A 10,537-nucleotide genomic window follows, 5' to 3' on the forward strand; every position below is an offset into this window, starting at 1 on the left:
AATTAAATGTCATCATCAATTAAGTCAGATTTACATAGATGTACTCGTACTAGAAACTGAAAGCGTCAATACTTATTTTTATATTAATTGGTGACTGGAACGTGGGGTTTCTCTTACTCCCATTTCGGTAGAAGGCTTTAATGTTATTAATAAGCACACCGTTATTAACAGTAGCTCATTGTTATGCACCCAGTACTTACACTTAAGCACTATCCTTTGAACTTGAGCTGTGTCATTTCATTTGTTCATATAATGTTAAGGTATTACTGTGTTTCCCTCTTTTTTTTCTATTGAGCTTGAGCTCTAGAAGCGGATGTTCAGAGAGATTAATAACCTCCCCAAGGTTTCGCAAGTAGTTATTAGCAGAGTTGGAATCGGAACCTATGATCTGCCTCCAAAGCACTCGGCCAAGTCTCCCCAGGGCTCTCAGGAAGGTCTGACTTGCCTGTTCCGTTGGCTTCCCCTTGAGCAGTTTCCTGTTGTGCCTTCACGCTGAACAAGTCCTAAGAGTACATATTCCATCTTGATTTATTTTTATTTTATGGATATGTGCGTGTGCCCAAGTGTACATGTAAGTGCGCCGAAAGAGGTAATTCTCTGTAGCTAGAGTTACAGGTAATTTAGAGCCAGCCAATGTGGGTGTTACAAACAGAATCCTTGTTCTTTGGAAGAACAACAAATGCTCTTAAATGCTTGAGCCATCTCTCCAGGCTCTGTCTTGGTTTATTCTTCCTTACTGGTGTATGCCTAGAGTCAAGCAAAATTCGGGTCTCCAGGAAAGAAGAGGTTACTGAGATCATAAAGTTCTTCCTTCTCTTGAGGGTTATTATAATCCAATCTTGGAACCTGTCTTCACCTGTTTTCTGAAATGATCAGGTTTGATTAATCTTCCTTTTTCTTAGTGATTATATTTTTTCCCTGAATTTTGTAAAATATCTGTGTCTTCCTGCACATAGAACATTTATGTGCAACAGAAAAAGTATAATATCTACATATACCCACAGTAAGGAATATAACACTTCATGTGTCTGACTACCAAATAGGATATGTCAATGAGCATGCTACAGTCCATAAAAATATTTGCTGCTATAAAAATGAAACTGTAACCTGTACATGTATTAAGTATTTCCGTCTGCTGATTTTTGTGAACATTTTATTGATGTCTCTAAACCACATTTTATAAAGGCTCCAACAGGGTAAGTAATTTGTCCAAGCACATTAAGTTAATAAACAGATGTTTCATTTTAACATACACTCTTATTCCTCTCCTCCCTCAGAGTTATCTTCGGTTGTAACATAGACTGATTATATGACCTTTTATGTCTTTTAATATCACCCACATTTTGTTAGCACTTAGGTCAACAACTGTCTCAAAATAGCTACTCATGAAATAATGAGAAAATAATTAAATGATGAATTTATACATATAATGTTACTAATGGCTTTTTAAAAATAAAATATGGTAAAAAGAAAATTGATGCCAAGCAAAATTTCCACAAAACCAGGCTGGTTTGTTAACGTCTAGAGGTAATGTCTCCTGCCCTCACTTCATACCATGCTAAAGTCATCAGCCAGGCCACTGAGCCTGCTAAGCCCTGAGAATTATTCTGCACTGAGGACTTTAGGCAATGACAACCAATCAACGTGTGATGACTAGGATATCAACTGTATTTGTCATTCTGGATCTAAACGACAACAGAGGAGTTTGGCCTGTTCTAAATCAGATTTGTCTCTGCCAGAAGCTATTTTGAAACAGCAGAGGGAGGAGACCATGGATGTTAGGAACAATTATCTCACACCACCACAGTTACTAACAGGTTCTGAGAGTGAAAATTTATCAGTCTAAGTGTCTGTCTTGGTGGCTTGGATGGAGAGAAATGAAGCATGTGTTACCCTTTATGAGAAAAATTCCCCAGAAATCGCGCATCTCAGCACATAGACTAAAATGTTCCAGCCCATAGAAAAGTGGTAGCTTTTTGTCTCCAGTAAATTACACCTGTGTATGAACCTTTCTGATCAGGGAAGCATCTCACTTGACTTTTGTGTTACACAGCAATTCTTTATGGCATCTAATCTAGTAACCTGGTCCCACACCTATTCCCTATTCCAGGCAAAACCCAGGCTCAGGGTGGCTGCCAGGCTACAACTGCCTTCTAAAGAAACATGATGAAGGAAACATTCTTGTATATTTCTTAATCACATGCTGTCTCCTTGGTGCTCCTTTACCACAGGTGATAGATTTGGATGCAGAAATTGACGCAATGAAAGTATAGTTACAAGTTAGACAGTAACTTGAGACCAAGCAGATCCAATTAAGTCAGAAAGTTCAGATTAGCAGTGTTGAGAAATCTAAAGATGCTGAAAGTACAGGTCGAGATGCTGAAACTAAAGAAACTCTGGATTAGAGTTTCTCATGAGGAATTGAGCCTAGTAAGGATATAGTATTTTCTTTTAGTTGTATGCCTGCATGGAAAATAAATATGTCAAGGCATTCTTGTTTACAATTGATCCAATAACCTAAAAAATAATGTTTTCCTATTAATATGCTAAGGTGTTCATGTAAAACCAACATACCTTTTATAATACTTTTAAAATGAATTACTTATAATTTCTAGTTTTAAAATTAAAATATACATTCCTTTATGAAGTTAATGTTTGGGTCCTCTTACGCTTCCAACAAATATTTGCAAGTTGATTTCTATTCCCAAGAAACGACATCATCTGTTCATTAATTCTGAGAACTTCCCTTGTTCCCAGGGTGCCTGCCTGGCAGGCTAGTTAAGCCAAGTGTTTATATTTGCCAACAATAAAGGATGACCAGTACTTTAGGGAGGGCAATGGGAACAGGAGAGATGCCACCTCTCCCCTGGTGTGGGAAGAAAAGGAGTAGGTCATTGATTACATCTGGGTTGACAGTATAGTCAATGGGATTTGGTATTTTCTGTCTGAGTAAATACAACAATAAGGAGAAGCATGCAGGTAACTGAGAGCCAGCATTTGCATTAGCAGTGTGACTGGGTAGTAATTAGCTGTGACTCTAGACCATCACAAAACAGAATGGAAAGATGATGGTTCTTTTTCCTGAGAAGATACAAGACTTAGTTCAGGCAACTCAGGAAGTAATAGGGATACATCTCACAATCCCAGACAATCTGATGCTTTTTCAGTCAGCAACATCAATATTACTTTTATTTTGGTAACTCATTTTCAAGGTGTTCTAAATTTTAGTTGGATACTTTAAAAATTGAGTTACTTTGGTGAAGGGATTGAGAGAGAATGGTCCTCTAGTTCTTTGCTGCGGTAGCTCTGGCATCTCAGCGTAGACCCACAGTAGGAGAGGCGCCTCTTCTCTCTCTTCTTCTTTTGAAAATTTTTCCGCCTTTTTTTTTTTTTTTTCATTTCTATCTTTGTGAGAAACCTTAAACTCAAAGGAGATGGCTACCAAATGTTACCAACAAGACAGATCATCCATCCATGAATTTCCTAGTATTCATTGAGAATCTCAACACTCTGGTGGTCAAGAAGTCTGATGTGGAAGCCATCTCTTCAAAGTATGGGAAAATTGTGGATTGCTTTGTGCATATGATCAATATGCTAATGAAAGAAACGCCCGAGCTGCTGAAGCGGCAGAATGATTGCTGGCCAGGTTTTAGATATTAACCTGGTTGTAGAGCCAGAAGTCAACAGAGGGAAAGCAGGTGTGAAAATGATCTGTAGCAGAGATGTTATGGTTCCTCAGTTTGACTTGGTGTATGACTTTCAACGGGATAATTATGACAGGATGCACAGTTACCCAGCACATCTTCCTCCTCTTCCTCTTTTTCTTTCTCTTCCTTCTCCTTCTCTTCCTTTTCCTCCTCCAATTGCTTGAACCATGGTACCTTGCAAATGCCAGCAGGTGTCGAGACCCACCTGACAAAAGGGCAAACCTGACAAAAGGGCATTGTGGATTCAATTTGAAGAGTGCACAATGGGGATCTTCTTCCAAGTCTGGAAAGATGAAAGGTGATGACCTTCAGGCTATTAAGAAGGAGCTGACTCAGAAAATACAAAAAGGGGATTCTCTGCTGGAAAGCCTGGGGGTGGGGGAATTGAAAAGAAACAAAGCAAACAGGCAGAGGCAAAGAATGAAAAGCCTGGAGAAGAGCAGGGCTGCGCCTCTGTGAAGAAAGATGAGACTGATGTGAAGATGGAGTCTGAGGCAGGTGCAGATGACTCTGCTGAGGAGGGTGACCTGCTGGATGGTGACGATAATGAAGATCAGAGGTGGGGTGGGGAGTGACCAGCTGGAGTTGATCAAGGATGGATGAAAAAGAGGCCGAGGAAGTTGATGACAGAGACAGCACCAATGGGGAGGATGACTGTCAAGCACATTGTGGGTGGACTTAGAAGTCTTATCTCATTATTTATTACCTAGGCGCTTCGGAGAGATCAAAGTAACATCAGATCCTCTCCCCGAGGATCTGCAGCCCTGCTCACTGTTCTCCATCCTTAGTTTCCTGCCTGTGTTAATTCATAATTGCCCTATGCCTAGCTCCATTTTCCCTTCCTTTGATGCTCCTTAGTAGCTTCCTTAAGTCTTACCCTGTAAGTTTTGCTTTTGATACCTCTTTGCCTGAACAATAAAAAGATGTGTTTTTTAGTTGAGTTATCTCGTTACCACACTTAGGGATGTGGGAATTTTTTTTTCTATTAAAGGTAGTTTGTCTGCCAAGAGCCAATATTATCTATCCTCCCACCCACACGCACATATACCCCCTGTATTTATTCTTCATGACCTCATAAAACAGGTTTAAATGCATTTACTCATTTTTATTTTGTATGTATGGGTGTTTTGCCTGCAACTATGTCTGTGCACCACTTGCATGCAGTGCTTGTGTAAGTGAGAAGACTAAGACTCATCCTCTAGAATTGGAGGCACAAGCCTTTGCTAGCTGACTGATGGATGCTGAGAATCAAACCCAGGTCCTCTGGAGGATTAGTCACTGCTCTTAAACCATCTCTCCTGTAGAACCATCCCTATGTTTATGGGAAAAGCCAACTTGACCAAGGTGAACAATTTTATTTTTAATTTTTTTCTATTAGTTTCTTGAGAATTTCACATGACATGGTTTAATATATACCTTGCATTCCTAATTTGTCTGCAACACAACCTTGTTTCTGAACTCACCAACTTTGTCCTCTTCCTCCTCTTCTTCCTCTCCTCCTTCTCCTCTTCTTCTTCTTCCTCCTCCTTCGCCCATAAAGGTCAATTAGTACTTCCCATATATTTTGTATTTTTGTTTCATTTTTTCGACTGTGGAGAGAATATTCTTTTGGTTTTGACACTCAATGCCAAAGACACAGAAAATAAATTTTATTTGTTATATGATGGTTTGATTCTTGGGCAAATTGCAGGGGGGTTGCTTAAGAGCATTTTCTTAGGGCTCAACACTCAACTTTAAATCGTGTTTTACTTACCTCATATGAAATATAAAATCAAAACATATCTGAGGATATTATTAATAATTAAAAGTCCACTGTGAGTGGGACAGAGTATGTGAGCACAGAGTAAACAGGGAAGAGATGCAGACTTATGTTACTCTGGCTATCAATGCTGTTACTACTGTAACTTCATAAAAAAAATACCATTGTAGGCAGTTTATTATAACCAAATTTCCCTCTGTTTTTTGTTTGTTTGTTTGTTTGGTTGGTTTTGGTGTTGTTGTTTTAAATTATAATATAGATAGACCATTTTTATTTTCCCGTTTTTACTCTAAAATCTCTCACATACTTGATATCCATCCTTGTTCTCTTTCAAATTTATGGCCTTTTCTTTGCACATTTTTTTGTTAAATACATATACGTATATGTATATGATGTGTATGTGTATATGTATATTCTTAAATACATAAATACAAACTGCCCAGTCCCTATAATGCTAGTTGTACACATGTTTTTAGGGTTGACCAACTGGTGTGGTCTTCCCTGAGGAAGACAATTTCTTCTGCTCTCAGAATTTCTTAGTTGCCTGTCGTACTTTCTTCAGGGTTGAGGTCTGGTCATCCTTCTTTGGGCAATTCAGCATGTCTGTTGCTGCTGTTCTTGCCCAGCTCGTGTTTAGGTAATCATGCTGGTGGAACTTGATGTGCGTAGCTTCTGACATTCTTAGCAGACATAAGCTCACAGCCACTTCCTGATCCTTTGGTTATTCCAGTTGTTCTGTTCCCTCTTCTGGAATGATCCTTGAGCATTAGCTGAGGGAGTTGTATTGTAGATGTGCCTGTTGGAATGGGGCTCCATACTACAGTTTGATTGGCTGTGGTTTTCTGTCATGGCCTCTTTCTCTTGGAAAGAAGAGTTTCCTTGACAAGAGGTGAGGACTATATTTCAATATCTCCAACTGCTTTCTAAGTATGTGTCCTCTTTTTATTTATTTATTTTTATAATTAACATATTGACTCAAATCTGTGCTATACTTTTGAGTGTGGGGTCAGTCATTGGAGCTTGGTCGTCCATCTAAAAAATAAACCATCCTGACTCCTCTTCCCTCTGAAGCCACCAATTGTAAATAGCTCCCCAGTCAGAGGTGGGGGCTCCTTAACTTCTTTAAAATCCAGCCTAGAATGTTGATTGTCTTGATCTTCTGCAGGTCTGGTTCATGAAACCTCAACTGCTGTGAGATCGTGAATACAGTAGTAGTCCTATCACATCCAGAATCTTCTGTTCACCCCTGTCTTCTCTGACTTCTAGGCCTTGTGATCTTTCCATTCCTTCAAACTTGATGGCCGCTGAGCCTTGGGAGGCAGTGTGATGTAGATGTCTTGTTTGCAGCTGAGTGCTCCACAGCCACCTATTTCCTGCTGTGTGACCAATTGTAATTTTCTGCATTAACTATGATCCACTACACAAAGAGACTTCTTGTATGAGGTCTGAGAGTTGCGCTAATCTTCAGGTTTATATATACACAACCAGAAGGCAATTTCATAACATATTCATTTGAGACAATAATCAAGTAGGTTCATTTCTCAGGTCTGTCAGTTTCCTAATTACAGGTTCATGGGTGAATCTCTCACAGCACACGCACATTTCTTCCTGTGAGGAGAGCCTTGAATCTAAGCAGAACACTGCTGATTGCCTCCATAACACTTGTGCCATTCTTCGCATCTTTGGGCAGATTTACCATGTATTCGTCACTATGGCAGTTCATGGATTCACAGTTGGTGAAGACTATTGATGCGTTTTCCCTCTTAGGAACTTATATAGCACCTTTCAGAACTGTATAAGCTATAGGCAGCACAGAAGAAGCTTCCTGGTTAATACAGATTGATATCTCTATGTCCTGAGAGCAAAGTGTGCAGTATTTTCAGCAATGGGATATTACCATCACGTTTTCATAGGCCACCAAGAACAATAACAATAGCATATGTTGTTTTGGGGTTCTCTGGGGCGCTTCTGGCCTACAACTCATGGAACAGTAGCTCACATCTTACACTAGGTTTTTTATTTGGCAACAAACAAGAATGGGAGATCTACACTGAAACCCACTACTTTATATAAGCTCCGTTATTTTTTAAAGGGAATGATACATAGGAATGGAGATCTGGCTAGTAATTGTATTCATTTTGCCACTGAAATATTATTGCTTTTAGGTCTATTAATGAACTGAGTTAAGAAGTGTAGCTGCTCATATAAATATTAATGGGCATATAGTTCCACATAACTATTTACAGATCTGTATTAGAAATATATAAATACCATCATTTATCCAGATACCTTTGGTTCTAATCTGACTCAGAATTTACTCAAGCCCTCTTCTCTTTGTGATCCATTATCTCTGACAAAAAGAAATCTCACTATCTATATGCATTCATTTCTCAATTCTCACTATATCAATTACTTTTCATTGCTGGGAGAAAGTACCACAGTCAAGACAACACACAGAAGCTTATTTGGGCTCACAAGTTTGCAGTGGGAGTTCCTCAGGTCAGGAAATCATGACAGCAGGTGGCAAGATGAATTACATTTTATCACACAGGAAGCCAGCAGGGAGAGAATGAACTGAAATTGGAGCAAACTATAAACTCTTAAAGCCTACTGAGGTTCTTAGAACAGGGGTCGGACTTCTAGAGGTTCCTTGATTTTTCAAACAGCCCCACCAAAAGGGGACCAAACATTTAAATGTGTGAACTTGTGGGAGACTTTTCTCATTCAAACCACACCCTTATGAGTAATTATTCTCAGGATTGCCTCTGTCTATCTCCATGAAATATCAAGTACACTAGGAAAGGACAATGTAAAGTTAGGCTTCTGTGTCTGTTCTTAGCTTTGAATATGTTTCCAAATACATGTTCCAAAAGTGAGATTGGTCATCTCTTTTGTTCCACTTTTTAAATGATGTAGGTAGCATTACTTGCTTGTCTTAGCACTAGGTTCATTTTAACTGTGACTTTTCATTCAGTGTTTTCTTTCATCCTGTTTGATTTCTTTCTCTTTCTTTCTTTCTTTCTTTCTTTCTTTCTTTCTTTCTTTATTCATCCCTCCCTCCCTCCCTCCCTTCTTCCTCCCTCCCTCCCTCCCTCCCTCCCTCCCTCCCTCCCTTCTTCCTCCCTCCCTCCCTCCCTCCCTCCCTCCCTCCCTCCCTCCCTCCCTCTCTTTCTCTCTTTCTTTCTTTCTTTCTTTCTTTCTTTCTTTCTTTCTTTCTTTCCTTCCTTCCTTCCTTCCTTCCTTCTTTCTTTCATTTTTTCCTTTCTTTCTCTCTCTCTTTCTTCCTTTCATCTCTTCTCCATTCTTAGGACCTTTAGCACTATGTAGGACCTACCCAGATAATTCAGGATCATCATCTTATTTCAAGATTCCTAATCACATCTGCAATGAACCTTTTTCCAAATAAGATACCATTTCAAGGGTGTGGGAGTTAGGATGTGAACTAATCCAGAGAGTCATTACCAGTCTGTCACATAAATACCACTAGTCTCTGCTTCACTGCAAGGTTCTAATGAATGAGCAAGCACCTTTCCATTCAAACACAAAACTCAGCATACAATGGCTTATGTTCTATACTCTGTAGCTTTATTTCACAATATAGACACAAAAATCTACCATTCATTCATAGACGCCATTCCATTTTTTATAACTTATGAAACACTACTCTGTAGTCATTATATAACTTATTTACACACACACACACACACACACACACACAGGCATTAAGATTATTATTAGCAATTTTTATTTCAAATGGTAGTACATGTTTGTATGTGTGTGTATTTACACATAATATATAATAACTATATTTTAGTGTTGATGGAGATGTTATTTCAAGGATATACTTTAAAATGCAGTGTAGAAGGATCAAGAGACAAATATTGACAAATAGAAAGGAGGTAGGCGAGCCTAAGAATGGCTTAGCCACCTATGCCCTCAGTGATTTGAGCTACATACAAATTCTTTCTCTACAGTGCTCTTACTGAGTTTGATTCCCTACTGGCACTTTTACATTTCCTCTGCACAAAGTCTCTTGCGAGTTTGCTATTTGTATGTGTTTCTTCATTCCTTTGAACAAGACCCCAAGAACCCTCAAATGTCCACTTCAGACACAAACTGATAGGAAGAAAAGTGCAGGTGTCTTCACTTTCTCTACAAAAATAAATCAGGCAGCTCTGTACTCTAAGCAGCCAAAAGCAGTCGTTCATGCTTCCCACTGTCCTCGCCATAAATAACTTGGTTGTACTTTTCAAATATTGCACAAGTCTGGTTGATAAAGACACTTAAAAATGTTTGTTCTCATAACCATGAATAAGGTTTCAACCTTATTCAAAGATGTTCATGTCATTTCAGTAATTGAAGGGACATTTTAGTATCTTTTAATTTACAATTATAGTTTGTGCACTCAAGACTTTCTGTGATTCTGTGAGTTGTGCTTATAAGTACATCTCAAGACATGTCACATTAATAAGTCACCTTATTCTACTTTAGGTTAGAAATAATAAAATAGCCCTATAACTACTTTTATCCAGCATTGAATTTACATGCTGGCTAGTAAAGTAAGTCAGGAAAGGGGAAAAATATAAAGGAATAAGAAGCAGAAAGTAAAAGAACCCTGTTTATAGCTAATATTAGTCTATGAATAAAAATCAAATGAGCCCAGAGTTAACACATTAAAGCTTGTTGAGAATATTTACCATCACTCGGTTTAAATGATGTCATTGATTACTTGCACTCCACATTTCAGAAAACATAATTAGTAATTATGTGTGGCATGCTTGTCATTATTTCTAAATAATGCTGACAAATTCCTGAAATACCATTTGAGAGGGAAAAGGTTTATTTTGACTCCTGGTTCCACAGGTCTCAGCCTTTGGTCACTTGGTTTCTTTATTAAAACATTAAACATGGGCATGTGTTTTTACTCTATAGATTTCATTTTGAACTAAATACCCTAAATAAATGATCCGATCTTTGTGCTCTGAAATAAGAACAGCATATCTATGGCCACACCTCCCTGAATGTACCCAGTCTCATCTGAAAGAAGTACAACACTCTCAAAGGCAGCATT

The 10,537-nt window shown here is 38.6% G+C and overlaps 1 pseudogene; it reads left to right on the forward strand.

The window, feature by feature from the left end:
• Nucleotides 1-313: 313 nt before the first annotated feature.
• LOC117722260 (heterogeneous nuclear ribonucleoprotein C pseudogene) lies at nt 314-4,389 on the forward strand (annotated as a pseudogene).
• The last annotated feature ends 6,148 nt before the right edge of the window (nt 4,390-10,537 follow it).

The sequence above is a fragment of the Arvicanthis niloticus genome, chromosome 17 (genome assembly GCF_011762505.2).
Source record: "Arvicanthis niloticus isolate mArvNil1 chromosome 17, mArvNil1.pat.X, whole genome shotgun sequence".
Lineage (NCBI taxonomy): Eukaryota > Metazoa > Chordata > Mammalia > Rodentia > Muridae > Arvicanthis > Arvicanthis niloticus.